We start from the raw sequence: 15,780 nt of genomic DNA on the forward strand, positions 1-15,780 counted from the left end.
ATTTTTACGGTCTTTATAGTTTTGCCTTTTCCAGAATATCATATAAATGGAATCATGCAGTATGTAGCCTTTGCAGAAGGGCTTATTTTACTTTGAAGTAGGTATCTGAGATTTATTCCTGTCTCTGTACGACTTGATGCTCATTCCTTTTTATTACTGAATAGTATCCCCTTATATGGCTGCAGCATACTTTATTTATTCATTCACCTATTGAAGGACATAGTAACTGTTTCCAGTTCTGCTGCTGCTGCTGCTGCTAAGTCGCTTCAGTCGTGTCCAACTCTGTGTGACCCCATAGACGGCAGCCCACCAGGCTCCCCCGTCCTTGGGATTCTCCAGGCAAGAACACTGGAGTAGGTTGCCATTTCTTTCTCCAATGTGTAAAAGTGAAGCTGCTCTGTCATGTCCGACTCTTAGCGACCCCATGGACTGTAGCCCACCAGGCTCCTCTGTCCCTGGGATGTTCCAGGCAAGAGTACTGGAGTGGGGTGTCATTGCCTTCTCTGGTTTCCAGTTCTAGGCAGTTGTAAATCAATGAAGAATTGCTTCTTGGTTTTTTGTGCACATAAGTTTACAAATGAGTTAAGTACCCAGGAGCATGATTGCTGGAGCATAGGGTAAGACTAGTAAGACCATGCTTACCTATATAAGGACTTTCCAGCTGTCTTCCACAGTGAATGGACCGCACAACTGAACAATCCCTGCACCACTGATTGTGTTCCTTCAGTCAATGAATGAGCATTCCTGTTGCTCTGTACCCTTGTCAGCAATTGGTATTGTCAGATTTTTGTATTTTAGCCGTTCCAGTAGGTGTGTAGTGGCATCTCATTGTTGTTCCTTTATTGATTTTTAGTGATATATATTTTAGTTATTTTCTTCATGATTGCTGGAGGGCTTACATTATATACCTTATTTTATCATAACCTACTTCAGATTTATACTAAACAAATTATGGTAAGACATAGACTAGATGTGAAGGGGAGCAGCTCACCCCATCTTTTTTCTGGCACCACAAGGAGAAATTCTGCCTTCACACAGAGTGTGGGTGGGGTGAGGAGACTCAAAGGCTAAAAACTTTCTCTATTTTTAACAAGATTAACATAATTTGATTAAATATCTCTCCAATTGCTGTTATATCCTTAGGGCAATTTCCAGAGATTTTAAATGTTTGCTTCCCTGCTTCTATTTTTATAACTCCCACCAGTTAAATGGTGTTTTGCTGGGGAGAAAATTCACCAAGGTCCTCATCTGAATATTCACACCATCATTCCAGGAGCCCCATCTCCTATCAGGACTATTTTTAAACTTTGAGGCTCAGTTAACAGACATCCAGGAAACAGGCTGTCAACTTTTCATAAACGTAAAATAAATGTTATTGCTTTTGTTAATGAAAATGATTTTTAAAATAGTAAATCCATAGTAGTTAAATGGATAATATTTCCCAAGTTCCTGTACCAGCTTGATGGTAGGTAATATCAGCCATCAGTGAGGTTTAGCACTCAATATGTTTCTTTACTTATTCTTTTATTTTTTTACTGAATTAGAACTACTAAATCAAAAAGAGAGCAAGTGATCTGTGACTTTGCTAACTATTTTTCAGGGCAAGGCAAGAACTCAGAATTCCAAAGGTGGTTTGTCACTGAAGACGACCTCTGACATTCTGTCACGTGCAAAGGTTTATGAATGTCTCATCCTGGGATGCTTATGGTTTTCTAATCTATGCCTTGATTATATTCCAATCTGGAAAGTAATATTTTCCTTTTTCATTGCATCATGTGAAGAAGTGAAGTTGCTCAGTCGTGTGCGACTCTTTACAATCCCATGGACTGTAGCTTCCCAGGCTCCTCCGTCCATGGAATTTTTCAGGCAAGAGTACTGGAATGGCTTGCCATTTCCTTCTTCAGGGGATCTTCCTGACCTAGGATTTGAACCCAGGTCTCCCACATAGCAGGCAGATGCTTTACCCTCTGAGCCACCAGGGAAGCCCATGTGAAGATGGTTTTAAAATATAGCCAGCTAGTATGAAGTTCACTATCTTCTGTCAAATTAAGTAGTTTACATACTTTTTGGAGTATAGTACTGATAGACAATCAGTCTATCCTATCCTATAAAATCCTGAAATGGTGTCTTCAGCAATAACATCTTGAAATATCACCTCTGAAGTGAGAAGCTTAGGCTTTTCAGGATTCTTGATGTATTGTTGAGCTGTGACACTTGAATAAGCTTCATGAAATTGTAGAGATGGTTTTTAGTGGCCTTATAAGTGTCATGATGATCTGACTTTATCATAACTTTAACTTCAAAGGCTGACATAAGCATCTTCTCCTTTGAGAGTCAGGGAATTTCAGAGTGAAAAAAACAGGCTTACACTGCCAATTTATTTTTACAGTAGCCTGACAATACATTTATTCCCTAGGCTTAATTTGATTGCATCCCAACTGTCCTTCTTACCACAACCATAGAATTAAGAGAAGGAGTCATTTGTTGACTGACAACTACTATCTCTATGTGAAGTGCTCAGTGGATGGTGGCAGAAACCCTTCTTGGCTGAGCCATTAGCTCACACTTTGTCAGTGTTCATGTCAACACATTTTTTTCCAGTCTATACCATGACTCATAAAAGAATCCTTAACTTAAAAAAAAAAGTTCCATATATGGAATCTAGAAAAAAGGTAGAGATGAACCTACTTGCAAGAAGGCAGGAGCAGAGAGCCCGCTGTGGAGAATGGACTTGTGGGCCCGGGGGTTGTGGGGAGAGGGGAGGGTGGGGCGAACTGAGAGAGCAGCACTGACACATGTGCACTGTCATTTTTGCTCAGTCTCTAAACTGTTTCCGACTCTCTGTGACACCACGGACTGCAGTGTGGCCCACTGGGTTCCTCTGTCCATGGAATTTTCTAGACAAGAATACTGGAGTGGGTTGCCATTTCCTCCTCCAAAGGATCTTCCCGGACCAGGGAGGGACGCTCTCCATCCTGACACTATCTAGGGACCCATCATGGGATCCATCATGAAAAACAAAAACACTCTTATCACTGAGGAAATTTCAAGGGTTCAGAAGCTCCAGCCCAGGAACCTGGCACATAGACCAATCAAATTCTCTATTATGCAACTTACATCCTCAGCCAGTTGTGAAGTCTATGCCAGCAGCACATGAATTAGTCATTGCCCTTCCTCCTGGTACACTGTTTATCCTATGCAGTATTCAGAGCTCTGTTTGATAAAAGCTCTGCCAATCTCTTATCGGACTGTTTCTCTGAGTTTGAGATTACTATCGTTTGTACCTGCATCTGCATGAAGAGTGAAACCCCGAGATGGCCCTCTCCAGTTGCAAGCTTTCTTTGTCTCTAATATTGCTCGTGCTTATTGTTTGCTATGTCCCAGGCATGGTTCTCAGCTCCGCACATGCCATTTTATCTTCACAATAAATCTATAAGAGTATTAACACCACTTTACACATGAGGAAAGAGGATCAGAAAGACATTTTGTCCAAAGTAACTTACCCGAAGTCACAAAACAAGCAGCAGAGCTATGATTCACAGCCAGGTTGCCTAGTTTTCAAAGTCTGTGCCCTTACCAATTAGATTGTGCTTCTTGTAGCAGTAACAACATCTTTGCACTGGAAAGTTCCGGAGAAATTCAGTTGGTTTATCATAAAAGCAATTTTTCTTTATTTGAAAAATGATGGAAAAGAATCTGGGGCTAATGTCATAATACAACAAGGCTTCTCAAAAGAAAACATATTTAAGACTAAGGTTAAACAAAAAGACAATTCAATACAATTCAATTCTCAAATGTTTGTCATTCTTTGGATGCTTGCAAAAAATATTTATAGATTCCCCATTCCAACACTCACAGTCAAATTCTATATTTACACTGGGGAGCCTTTTCATTATTCTTTATTAGGAAGTTATTCGAAGTTGACGTGTTAGTGTTTTTACTTTCATCCCTAGTTTTATACCTTGCTGATCCACTTTTGACTCAATGCAAGTTTAAGAAAGTTAAGGAAAAGTTTAAGTGAGATAAAAATTCATTAACCGATGTTCTCATGTCCTTAACTGTACAAGGAGGGTGGTAATCCAAGTGAAGTGCTGTGAGCTAACACATATTAAGTGCCTCTAGTGAGCAGAACAGTGTTCCAAAAGACAGATCTAGAATCTTATCATTAGTGGGGCAAGCACCAGCAGGCCTGCTGGAAGGCGAAGTTCATGTTCCTTCATTCCTGCTGCATTCATTTCTTATTCTGAAAAAAATAATTCTTTTTCTCTTGCAGAAATGGATTGTTAACTTTTGTTTTAGGCAACCATGAGGAGGGAAAATATCAGACTGTGCAGTCAGAGAAGGAAGTTTTTATTTTTAATTTTTTAAAATTAGAGTATAATTGCTTTAAAATGTTGCATTAGTTTCTGCTGTTCAACTAAACAAATCACCTATAAATATGCAACTATCCCCTCCCTCTTGAGCCTTCCTCCCACCCCTCCATTCCACCCGTCTTGGTCATCACAGACCAAGGAACTGAGCCCCCTGTACAGCAACTTCCCATCAACTATTTTCCACATGGTCGTGTTTATATGTCAGTGTTACTCTCCCCATTCATACCACCTTCCCCTTCCCCCTTATGTCCACATGTCCATTTTCTTCGTCTCTATTTGTGCCCTGCAAATAGGTTCATCAGTATCATTTTTCTAGATTCCCATACATATGTGGTAATATTTGGTATTTATTTTTCTCTTCCTAGAGAAGGAAAGGCTTTTGACAGAGATCTCCTTCACAGCAAGCTCCAGGAGTTGGTGATGGACAGGGAAGCCTGGCATGCTGCAGTCCGTGGGGTCGCAAAGAGATGGACACAGAGGGACTGAACGGAACTCACAGTGAACAGGCATGGCCATGGCATCAAGAACAAAACTTCAATGTATTGAGAGAGTGTGATGCAGTATACTCTGTGCTTCCCTTTTATTATCATGGCATTGATACTACTTATTTTTCTCCTGTCACTTCACTGTCCTAAAATGTATATATTTGGAAAATGAGGAAGTGCTCTTTCTAAGGGCTCACCTATATACAGATATTTCATAAACCTCTCCTGTGGTTATGAAAGAAGAGGTAGGAGACATATGGAAACTATTTGGGTCACTTTTCTTTATTACTTTTCATTTCTCCCCAAATGCAACAAGCTGACTTTCAATGGACCTTCATGATAAGTATTTTTTTATTATTAAATAATTCACATCTAGGACTTATATGCCTAGTTGCTTTGATTCTAACTGATCTGGTTGCTGTGAATTCTCTCTCAGAAATTCAGCCCTCCAGATCCTCCCAGGCTTCTAGACAACAAGCAAAAACAACTTTAGATGTTGGAACTGTGTGAAGGGGCCCACGAGGGCCTTTCATAGATTTTCCAGTTACATTTTTTTTTTTTTTTAAGGCAAGTCATCCTTTGAATGGCAAACATGGAGAACCAGCTGTTTACTTATGTCTAAAATGTAAATCTTCCCAGAATTGAATTTGGTTTGGGTCCAGTGGGGTTGCAAGGTTCCTGGATGATTTCTTTAAGACAATTCTTGGGTGGAGCTGGGCTGTCTTCAGAGGAGGAGCTGGAATTTTCCTTCAGTCCCCACAAGCCCTCAAGGTCTTGGCAGCACATTGTCCTTGGCCTCCAACTTGCTTCTCCGCTTTCTAAGGCCGTTCCATTTTCTGGGAGTCTTTCTGCTCCTTTCCAGCCCCCTTCCTACGTGTTTCCAGGCTCTCTCTCCATCTCAGGAAACAAACTCACACCTGCCTGGAGTCAGCCTTTTCTGCTACCTCCTCAGGTTGGACACCTCATTCTGGTATTTAAGCCCCTGCCCACTACTTATGACCCATGTTAACCTGGACAAATGACTTAACTCCTCTCAGCCTCAATTTCTTCATCTGTAAAATGGGAATGATAATATGTCTCTCTGGCATGGTTAATGAAGTGAGGTCCACGCATGTAGACTTCTTAGCACAGAGTCTGGTACCCAGTAAGGGCCAGTAACTTTTATAAAGATGATTATTTACTGTACCCAGTGAAGCAAGGGATCTTTCTCCGTGCCCCTCCCCCGCCCCCCGCCCCCCGTACCGTGTATGGCAATGTCTCCTGGCCAGTGTCCTAATAGGATGGATTCAGCGGGTTCAGCTCCATCATCTGCAAGGCCTAGGGGCAAGAATACTAATTCCGCCCACTCCCACTTTGTTCCCACCCTCAGCTCTGCCCTTTGCTATGAGGTGCTCATTCAGGCACGTGTGGGATCCCCCAACCTTCAAGTCTCAGCTTGGCCAAACCCACTTCCCTCCTGTCCTGCAAACAGCCACTCCTCAGCCACCTCGCCAGCCTAAGAATATGCTCCCTACAGGCTGGTCAAGGCTGGAGCCCTTGGGTGGGCAATGCCATGATCCTGGGAACCTGGAGTGCAATGGAGGGGAGGAAGGTGGCATGGGCTTGGTGCCTCGAATTGTCCTCCATCGGATGGCTGGATGATGCCTGGAGCAGGGCATTCCAGCTGGAGGGACTCAGGGTGGGGCCCTGGCTGTCTGGAAGGAAGCAGGTGGTGGTAAAAAAACAACTAAGTTATTTATTCCATTTTATTTTTATTTTTAAAAATTTTTATTGGAGTGTAGCTGCTTTACAATCTTGTGTGAGTTTCTACTGTACAGCAAAATGAATCAGCTAATGAAAACGTATATCCCCTCTTTTTTAGATTATTCAGGTCACCACAGAGCATTGACTGGAGCTCCCTGTGCTCTACAGTAGGCTCTCATTAGTTAGCTCTCTTATACGTAGTATCAATAGTGTAGGTACCACAATTTCAGTCTCCAAATCTATGCCCCATTTCACCGTTGATATCCATACACTTGCTGTCTCTGTCTGTGCCTCTATTTCTTCTTTGTAAATAGGATCGTCTATACCAACTTACAAGGACCACGCTTTAGAGAGGGCTGTTTCTCTACATTCCGTCTCTCTAGCCAGCTGGGGGCCCTTGTGTCCATACAGTTACAGGGTGACATGCCAACAGTGTGGGTGGGGGCCCACCCTTCCCACTGACAACTCCCCAAGGGCTCCCTTTTCAGGACCACCAGATCTCCTTTGGACCAGCCCCAAGGAATGTGAATTTCTGTCAATGCCCACTTCTTGCTATTGTGACGTCTGCCCTCCCCTTTCCCAGAGCTCTGTGCCAAGCAGTAACACGTGTTTCTATGCCTCCCCTTCCCTAAGTTTCTTTTGCTTGGCATTTGATGGGTTGACACAGAAGAGGCACTGTGTGAAGCTCATCTTAAATGCCAGGGAACTTGGGAGAATCTCAGGATACAGAGGGAGTGAAAGAGATCTGTTTGCTGGTTGTAAGTAACATCTGACTCTAGAAATGCTAATGATAAGCCATAAAGGTCAACACACCCCACTTCCTGCAGAAGCAAGGTGATGGTTCACCTGCTCCTTTAGAATATATGGATACATCTACTTCAGCAGCCTTCCTTTTATTACTGAGAGTCTCAGCATCCACATGTTGTGCATATTACTGGAAGGGATTTGGGGTGAAGTGTTAACTCCCTGAAAATTAATTTTTTTAGAAATAATTTGGCAAGAAAAAGTTATGAAGTATAATTCAGTAGCAAATGCACAATCGAGAGAGAGCCCATGTGTTGGATAGTAAAACCTCCCCAGAAAAGAAAATCAATGGCTTTAATTATGAATTGTCAGAGTGACATTTGGAACCTGAGCAGAAGTACCATCCCTGGAGTGCTAACTATTGAGTTCTAGAAGTGGAAGCTTGGCTTCCTTCCCTCCTGAGCAGGAGTGCTTTGTTCTGGGGTCTCAAGGATCCAGTTCTCCATCTGTGGCCCAGCTCTCAAGAAGCAGTTGATTAGTTCACAAGTGGGCTGGTCTGATGAAATACCTTTGTGTATAAAGCTCTATACAAGGGAAGGAGTTTCTTTCAGGGTTTGTTTTCTTTCTTTTTTTTTTTTTTTTTCTGAACAAAATGCCTTCTCTGAATGATATTCCAAATAGTGGGCTACAGAACATGGATTTCTTGTACTGTTAATAGAGGTTCAATACATACAGGGGTTTATCATTTAAAAGCTTGGGAAACGTTGCATTAAAAATAAATCTAGGTACATCCCTAGAGATCCAGTGGTTAAGATTCTGTGCTTTCACTGTAAGGGGCAAGGGTTCGATTCCTGGTCAGGAAACTAAGATCCCACGTGCCATGTGGCAAGGCCAAAGAGAAACAAGCAAAAAAAAAATTGCTTCTGGGTGTAGCTCTAGAATGACTGAAAGCAAAGTCTTAAAGAGATATTTGCACAACCATGTTCATAGCAGCATTATTCATAACCACTAAAGCATAGAAGTAACCCAAGTGTCCTTTGACTGATGAGTGGATAAACGAAATGTGGGCTATACATACAAAGAAATATTATTGAGTCATTAAAAAGGAAGGAAGTTTTTACACATGCTACAAATATAGATGCAATTCAAAGACATTATGCTTAGTGAAATAATCCAGTCCACTTACATGAGGTGGGCAACCCACTCCAGTAACGTGGCAGACTACAATCTATGGTCGCAAAGAATTGAACAAGACTAAGTGATTATCACTTTCACTTTCAGGGTGTTCAAAACCCTAAAGACAGAAAGTAGAATGGTGATCGCAAAGGGCGGATGGAGGGGGAAATGGGGAGTTATTGTTTAATAGGTATAGAGTTTCGGTTTTCCAAGATGAAAAGAGTTTTGGGGATGGATGGTGGCGATGGTTGCACAACAGTGTAAAGGTATTCAAAGCCATTGAACTGTACATTTAGAAATGGTTAAATGGTAACGTTTATGCTATGTGTATTTTAACACAATTTAAATTTAATACAATTTAAATTTAACACACTAAAAAGAAGAAAGATCTAAGAATGTTTGGTTTAACTGCAGGATATCTCAGATCTTTTTTCATGCCCGGTTGCAATATGATTTCATTGCAGAGGGTGTAAAACACATTTTACCCAAACAGAATATACTTTAGAAGTTGCTCACAGAAACCACCTTTTCTTCCTTGATCTTTTCCTACCCCCTTTCCAGATACATCTTTTGAATGTCTGAGGAACGTTATTTCTTATAAAACACGACAATTCAAAATCTTCCATGGCGGGTGGACAAGGTTGACTCTTGAATTTTGGTTGTTGCTCTTCAGTCACTAAATCATGCCCAACTCTTTACAACTGGCAGAGGTTGCCATTTCCTTCTCCAGTGGATCTTCCAGACCCAGGGATTAAACCTGCGTCTCCTGCATTGGCAGGCGGATTCTTTACCACTGAGCCATCAGGGAAGCCCGTGATTCATGAATATGGGGCCTAATATTATCCACAAGTTGGACATCTAAGGAGAAGAGGGAAACATTCATTGTGCAGCGTTTCTCAGGGAAAAGTGGATGCAGGGGAGTAATTTCTGCTTGGAATAGTCCTTGGCACCTGTGAATTTAGGTACCACGTAGCTGCATGGTTTAGGCGGGACCACCCAGAGTTCAGCCCCCAGGCCTCACAAGACACTTGCTCCGGGATGCATTTCCTCAGTTCCCACATCCCCTCGCCTCAGAGACACGGCCGTACAGTGAATCACTCTCATTAAAGAGGAACAAATTTGGGGGAAATGGCATGAGTTAAGCATTGAGGAAAACACACCAACTCTCCCGCAAGGATTTTATCATTCACCTCTGCCTTTTCTTTTTTTTCTATTTTGTTCTATATGTCCACCTATAGCAAACGAAGCATCAGTCATCATCCCTTGTGATACGTGAGGCTGCTGGCCTTTAATTCAACAGACTTCCAGTCTTAGGAGAAGTAGAGCGTCTGACTCAGGGAAGGGCAGGGGCTGAGAGACAAGCCTTGTAATTAAACTAAGATGTTGGAGTATTTCTGTGTGTGCCCTTAGTCTTAAAACACAGTGTACTTTTGGACATATATCTAGTTATAAGGAACCTGTCTATCATGAATTCTATAAACATGGTGATAAATTCTCTAAATTTCAAACTGGAACACATCATCCAGCTAAAAGTGTTTTGTTTTGTTTTGTTATCAGCCATGCCACGCAGCACGCAGATCTTCATTCCCCAACCAGAGACTGAAGGTTTGGGAATGCAGAGTCTTAACCACGGGACCAAGAGGGAAGTTCCAAAGATTTTGTAAGTGTGTGTGTGTGTGTGTGTGTGTGTGTGTGTGTGTGAAGTCAATTAATCTTTATGAGCTATATATCCCAGTTAGTTAGTCAATAACAGAAATCTTTTACTGGAGAAAATAGAATTTTCTAAAATCACGACTGTACCAGGAGAGCTGGCATGGAGGTAAACATCCATGACTCCATGTGGCACTTAGATTGCAGATCCATCCTGAAGAATGTTTTTGATTCACTTATTATTCTTACAGATCTGATCTTTCATAATTCTCTTGTGAATCTGGGCATGGTCCACTCTGCCAGTTATTTTTTTTTTAAAAGCTGTTATCACTCAATGAACATTAGTGAATGAAGTTGCAAGATAGGTTTTTTGTTTGTTTGTTTGTTTTTTTAATCTCTTTCAAAACTGTAGTTTTCCCACCTGGAGACACTGTCCACAACCCTCTAGGGCGTGAATATGTTTCAGAGTCATGGGACTCCTTGTTGACCCAAGCATTCCAAACTTGTGTGTCATACAGCAGTGGAGAACGAATCCAAGTCTGAAAGCCACATCTCTGAGTTTCCTGTGTTGTTTAATAAAATATTGAATTAGCGTCGACTCTGTCTGTTTCTGTTGGATTTTAGACAATCATGTGAGCATAAACGCCAGTCCAGGAGGGATGGGAGAGTGGACGCTGTGGAACCCTCCCTACCAGGTCCCAATATGAGTCAGAGTTGGCTTGCAGTTGGAAAACAACAGGGCAGTTGGACCTGATTAAATATGAGAAAGTCTGCAAAGCAGTGTTGGTGACCCACCCTACATCTCCCCTGTCACCTTATATAGGGGAAAACTTGGGCCATAATTCTTAAAAAACAAATTCAGCATCTCAAGAAATTTTAGCTTTTCTTGCTTATAAAATGAGTGTTAACTCATTTCCTGGAGCTTTAAAATTTTCACTTTGTTAAGGGAAAATGAAACATCCCTCATGGCTCATTGGTGCAGAATCCACTTGCCAATACAGGACACGTGGGTTTGACCCTTGGGTCAGGAAGATCCCCGGGAGAAGGAAATGGCAACCCACTCCAGTACTATTGTCTGGGAAATCCTATGGACAGAGGAGCCTGGCAGGCTACAGTTCATGGGGTCGCAAAAGAACTGGACGTAACTTAGCAACTAAACAACACAAGGGAAAATAGCAAATGAATCTCTACCATACCCCTTCCTAAATCCGTAACAAAATGTTTATCAGTAACTTTCTGCAGGACCAAAGTTTATCCCAAAAATTCTCTTGTAGAGACCAAGACTTTGATTTCTTATTCAGTGGAGGTCTGGTAAATGTTTAATGGCATAGCAGTTGCAGACTTTCAGATACCGCCCCCATTGACTACCTTAGTGATGTGTTATAACTCAGTGTGGAGTTGAGTTGTTGTTTAGTCACTTAGTCGTGTCCAACTCTTTGCAGCCCCATGGACTGTAGCCTGCCAGTCTCCTCTGTCCATGGGATTTCCCAGGCAAGAGTACTGGAGTGGGTTTCCATTCCCTTCTCCAGGGGATCTTTCAACTCAGGGATTGAACCCGGGTCTCCTGAATTGCAGGAGGATTCTTTACTGCTGAGCCACCAGGGAAGCCTGCAGAGTTGGGGAGAGATGGGCAAATTCAGCTCTTGCAAGCCAGTAGGAGCTGGTTTCAGGACACTCCTGGACCATGGTTCTATTTTGTTGGTTTTTGAAACTGAGACCATAATTAAGAAGGAGGGCCGGGGGCATTTGGCTTCCCCAGTGGCTCAGATGGTAAAGAATCCGCCTTCAATGCAGGAGACCTGGGTTCAATCCCTGGGTTGGGAAGATTCCCTGGAGGAGGGAATGGCAACCCACTCCGGTATTTCTGCCTGGAGAATTCCATGGACATGGAAGCCTGGTGGGCTACAGTTCATGGGATCATAAAAAGTTGGACATGACTGAGAAGCTAACATACACACGCAATCCACTGGTTTCCAAATTTTGGTGTGAAACATTATCACTTAAAGTATAGAGGTTGATGCAGATTTCTGGGGCTGAGACCAGAGCATCTGTATATTTAGCAAGTTTCCCAGGTCATCCTGGTACTGTGGTCTGAGCTCTGGTTCCTATATTCATTCCTACATAAGGACAGTCTTATATATGTAGTACTGCCATTCCTGATCAAGGACTCTACATTTTCATGAAATATGTTTTCATACCATGAAATTCACTAAGATATTATTAAAATAGACTAAATTCACTAAGATGTAATGAAAATAGATTCTAATGTTCGGAATGAATAACGATCCTCCTATTCACTTTGATATAATAAACTATATTCAGCTCATTACTTTTCATTATCCAGAATGTTAAATATGTTATGGAAAGCCAAATTCCATATATTTTAGAAATTAGATGAAATCTTTATGGAGCACATAAATATGGTCATCCTCAAGTTGTGAAAAATCTTTGCATCAGACGTTTTCTTCGTAAAAGTGATTTACACAGCAGGTATCTTCTCCCCCTATCAATTTTCTTCCAACAGGATCTTGTCAAGTTTGCAGTGAATATAATGATTTGTTTATGACAAAAAAATCATATAAACACTCCAACTTCCTCTGGAAAATGTTTGGGTGAATTTCCAGAAGGCTATGTAAGGTTATTTTATTCCTTGTCAGGAACGTATGAATGCATTTCATTGGAGATGACTTCACTGCTTCAAAGGTTATCTTTCTCCAAAGACTGCATTCACTCCACAAACGTCTTCCAAGCCATTTTCTTTACTCTAAAGGCATCTACAATCTAACTGGGGTCAAGAATTCCTTCTATTAACAATTAGAGAAGAGCACAGAAGGCATTTGAAACCATGGCTGGTATCGATTGCTGTGTGTACGTTGCAGGTTATTTGTGGGGAGCAATAGATATGCACATAATCACCGCTGAGTGTGACAAATTCTGGCAGACAGTGACTAACGTTTCCCTGATGATTCAGGACAGCTTTACAAAGGGAGTGACACATGATCTGGGTCTTCAGGATAATTTGGAGAAGGGATGGTGGAAGCAGGGAGGACATTTCAGGCTTCAGAGGAGCGAAACTCAGGCACCAGGCTCAACAGCAGATACTTTCAAACACAGAGCTGTGCTGCGCACTTGGGGGAAGGAGAGTAACTAAGTGATGAAGAAAGTGATTTAAAGCAATTGTGCTAATAGGACTGAAGCCTGCCAAACTCCTCTATTCATGGAAGTCTCCAGGCTAGAATACCGGAATGGGTAGCCATTTCCTTCTCCAGGAGAACTTACCCACCCAGGGATCGAACCCTGGTCTCCTGCATTGCAAGTGGCTTCTTTACCATCTGAGCCACCAGGGAACTCAAAGTGTTCATGTGCCATTTGGATGCCTAAGATTTGTAAATATTAGAGAAGGAAGGGGAAGGGACACAATTAAATGCCATTGCAGATATTAAGTAGTAGTGGGAGGCGCTGGAAATAAGTGACAGAGATGTGGGCTGTTGTATTGAGGGAAGTGCATTTACACAACCAACACACAACAAGCCAACAGAGGTGGGAGAACAGACTTTATGAGTGTGTTCAGTCGTGTCCAGCTCTTTGTGATCCCATGGACGGTAGCCCGCCAGGCTCCCCTGTCTGTGGGATTTCCCAGGTAAGAATGCTGGAGGGGGTTGCCATTTCCCCCTCCAGGGGATCTTTCTGACCCAAGGATCAAACCTGCATCTCCTGCGTCTCCTGCATTGTAGGCAGATTCTTTACCCCTGAGCCACCAGGGAAGCCCCACTGGTGGGCCAGGTGGAGGCTAGGAGGAGGGAGTAGTGGGAAACATGTAATTCAGAGTCCTGACTTGGCTCAGGACTAGGCAAGGATTTGGGGGGACAGGGAAAAAAATCTTTATCTTTTCAGATCCTCAGTTTCTTTAACTGTAGAATGGGTTGAGTAAAACCTACCTCACAGGCATGTGAGGCTCAAATGGGGCAATTTATGTGGAAAAGTTCTATAAATTGATGTGTACTATTAATATAAATGTGGGAGTATCAATGGATGGGATTCTTGAACACTGGTTCCTTTCTTCAAAGCCACAGCCTATACCTGGATATTTAGGCTTTCATAAATGGCATTTTTCGGCATGAGGATATACGTTGTGTGCCAAATTTAGATCTTCCCACCAAAAGCCGACCTCAGAACCGAAACATTTCTAGTTAAAGAGCCTATATATGTTTAAAAAAGCAAAATGTGTCTTCCAGTTTATTTTATTATATCTTAAATGATAAACTCAACAACTTTTATGGTTTAAATTCTTAAATAACAATATTAAAATAATTAATGGTTAGCATTTTAGTGATTTTAGCGTGCCTGAGTTTTCTTAAGTGGGTCACGGTTCCTAAAGACAAAGAAAATAGAACTTGCTTTATTTAAACTGAAAAGTATTCATTGCTGATCTGATTAATGGCTGTTCCTTTGGGAAGCATTGTTTGGAAATGAAAACAAGGTTTCTGACCTTAAAGTGTCCATGGATGATCTGATTTTCTCATCAAGTGAAACACTAGAGGTTAAAATAACTGAGCATGATTTTAAGTGTAACATACCCTCAAAATTCAACTGGCCATTCTCCCATCTGGTCACCCAGCTACGCCTGCTAAAGTGATATACATAAAATAAACAGTATTTTAAACATTCTTTTATTTAGCCAAGAGTGATATTTTAAAAAGAAAATTACATTTTACAAATACAGTTTCCTCTAAACTTGCACAAAAGGAGAATTTTCAAAATATGTTTCAGTTTTTTTTTTATCATTTGGAGAATGACATACTTTCTCATATATATAACTTCAGATCATCCCTCCAGTCACACATCTTGACGTTTTCACTATTTGTGAGAAGGACACCAAAACTGAAGTTGTTATCTTGTTCTGTAGAGCTTCTGTCTCAGCTAAGCTCTGGGGTCCCTGTGTCTATTTTTGGGTCTAACATCTGTTCAGCTCATGCACTGATCTTCACTTTTCCAATTTCGCTTCACTGCATTTCTTGGTAGAACCACCCATTTGGATGTGCTCAATGACATATTACTGAATTCCTCACCATCACGGGTCTTCCCCCACCCCGACACATCTGGAATAAAAATGAACTCGAAAATGTAAGAGCAAATTACGTTTCCACATCTAATGAAGGAAAAGAAATAGTAGATGGCTACCACTTTTCATTCCAAACTGCTCAAAATACTTCTCACATATGGCTCAAACCCTTCATATTTTCAGGTACACTGTACTTATTTCCCTAAGAACAGGAAAACACCTTTCTTTTGCTCACGTTAAAGGTGTAACAAGAACAGGGTGGCTAGATAAATTCTAGGTAAATTCTAGAGAATAAAAATGGGGGTACAGGGGCATTGCAACCTCTTTGGTTGTTAGAATGGACAAGTTGAGTTTAAATGCTGCCAAAATCATTTGAAGAAAAGTGATGAATTAATATAAACCAGCATCATGCATGGAGAAGGCAATGGCACCGCACTCCAGTACTCTTGCCTGGAAAATCCCATGGATGGAGGAGCCTGGTAGGCTGCAGTCCATGGGGTCGCTGGGAGTTGAACACGACTGAGTGACTTCACTTTCACTTTTCACT

Source organism: Bos taurus, chromosome 12 (assembly GCF_002263795.3).
Source record: "Bos taurus isolate L1 Dominette 01449 registration number 42190680 breed Hereford chromosome 12, ARS-UCD2.0, whole genome shotgun sequence".
Taxonomy (NCBI): Eukaryota; Metazoa; Chordata; class Mammalia; order Artiodactyla; family Bovidae; genus Bos; species Bos taurus.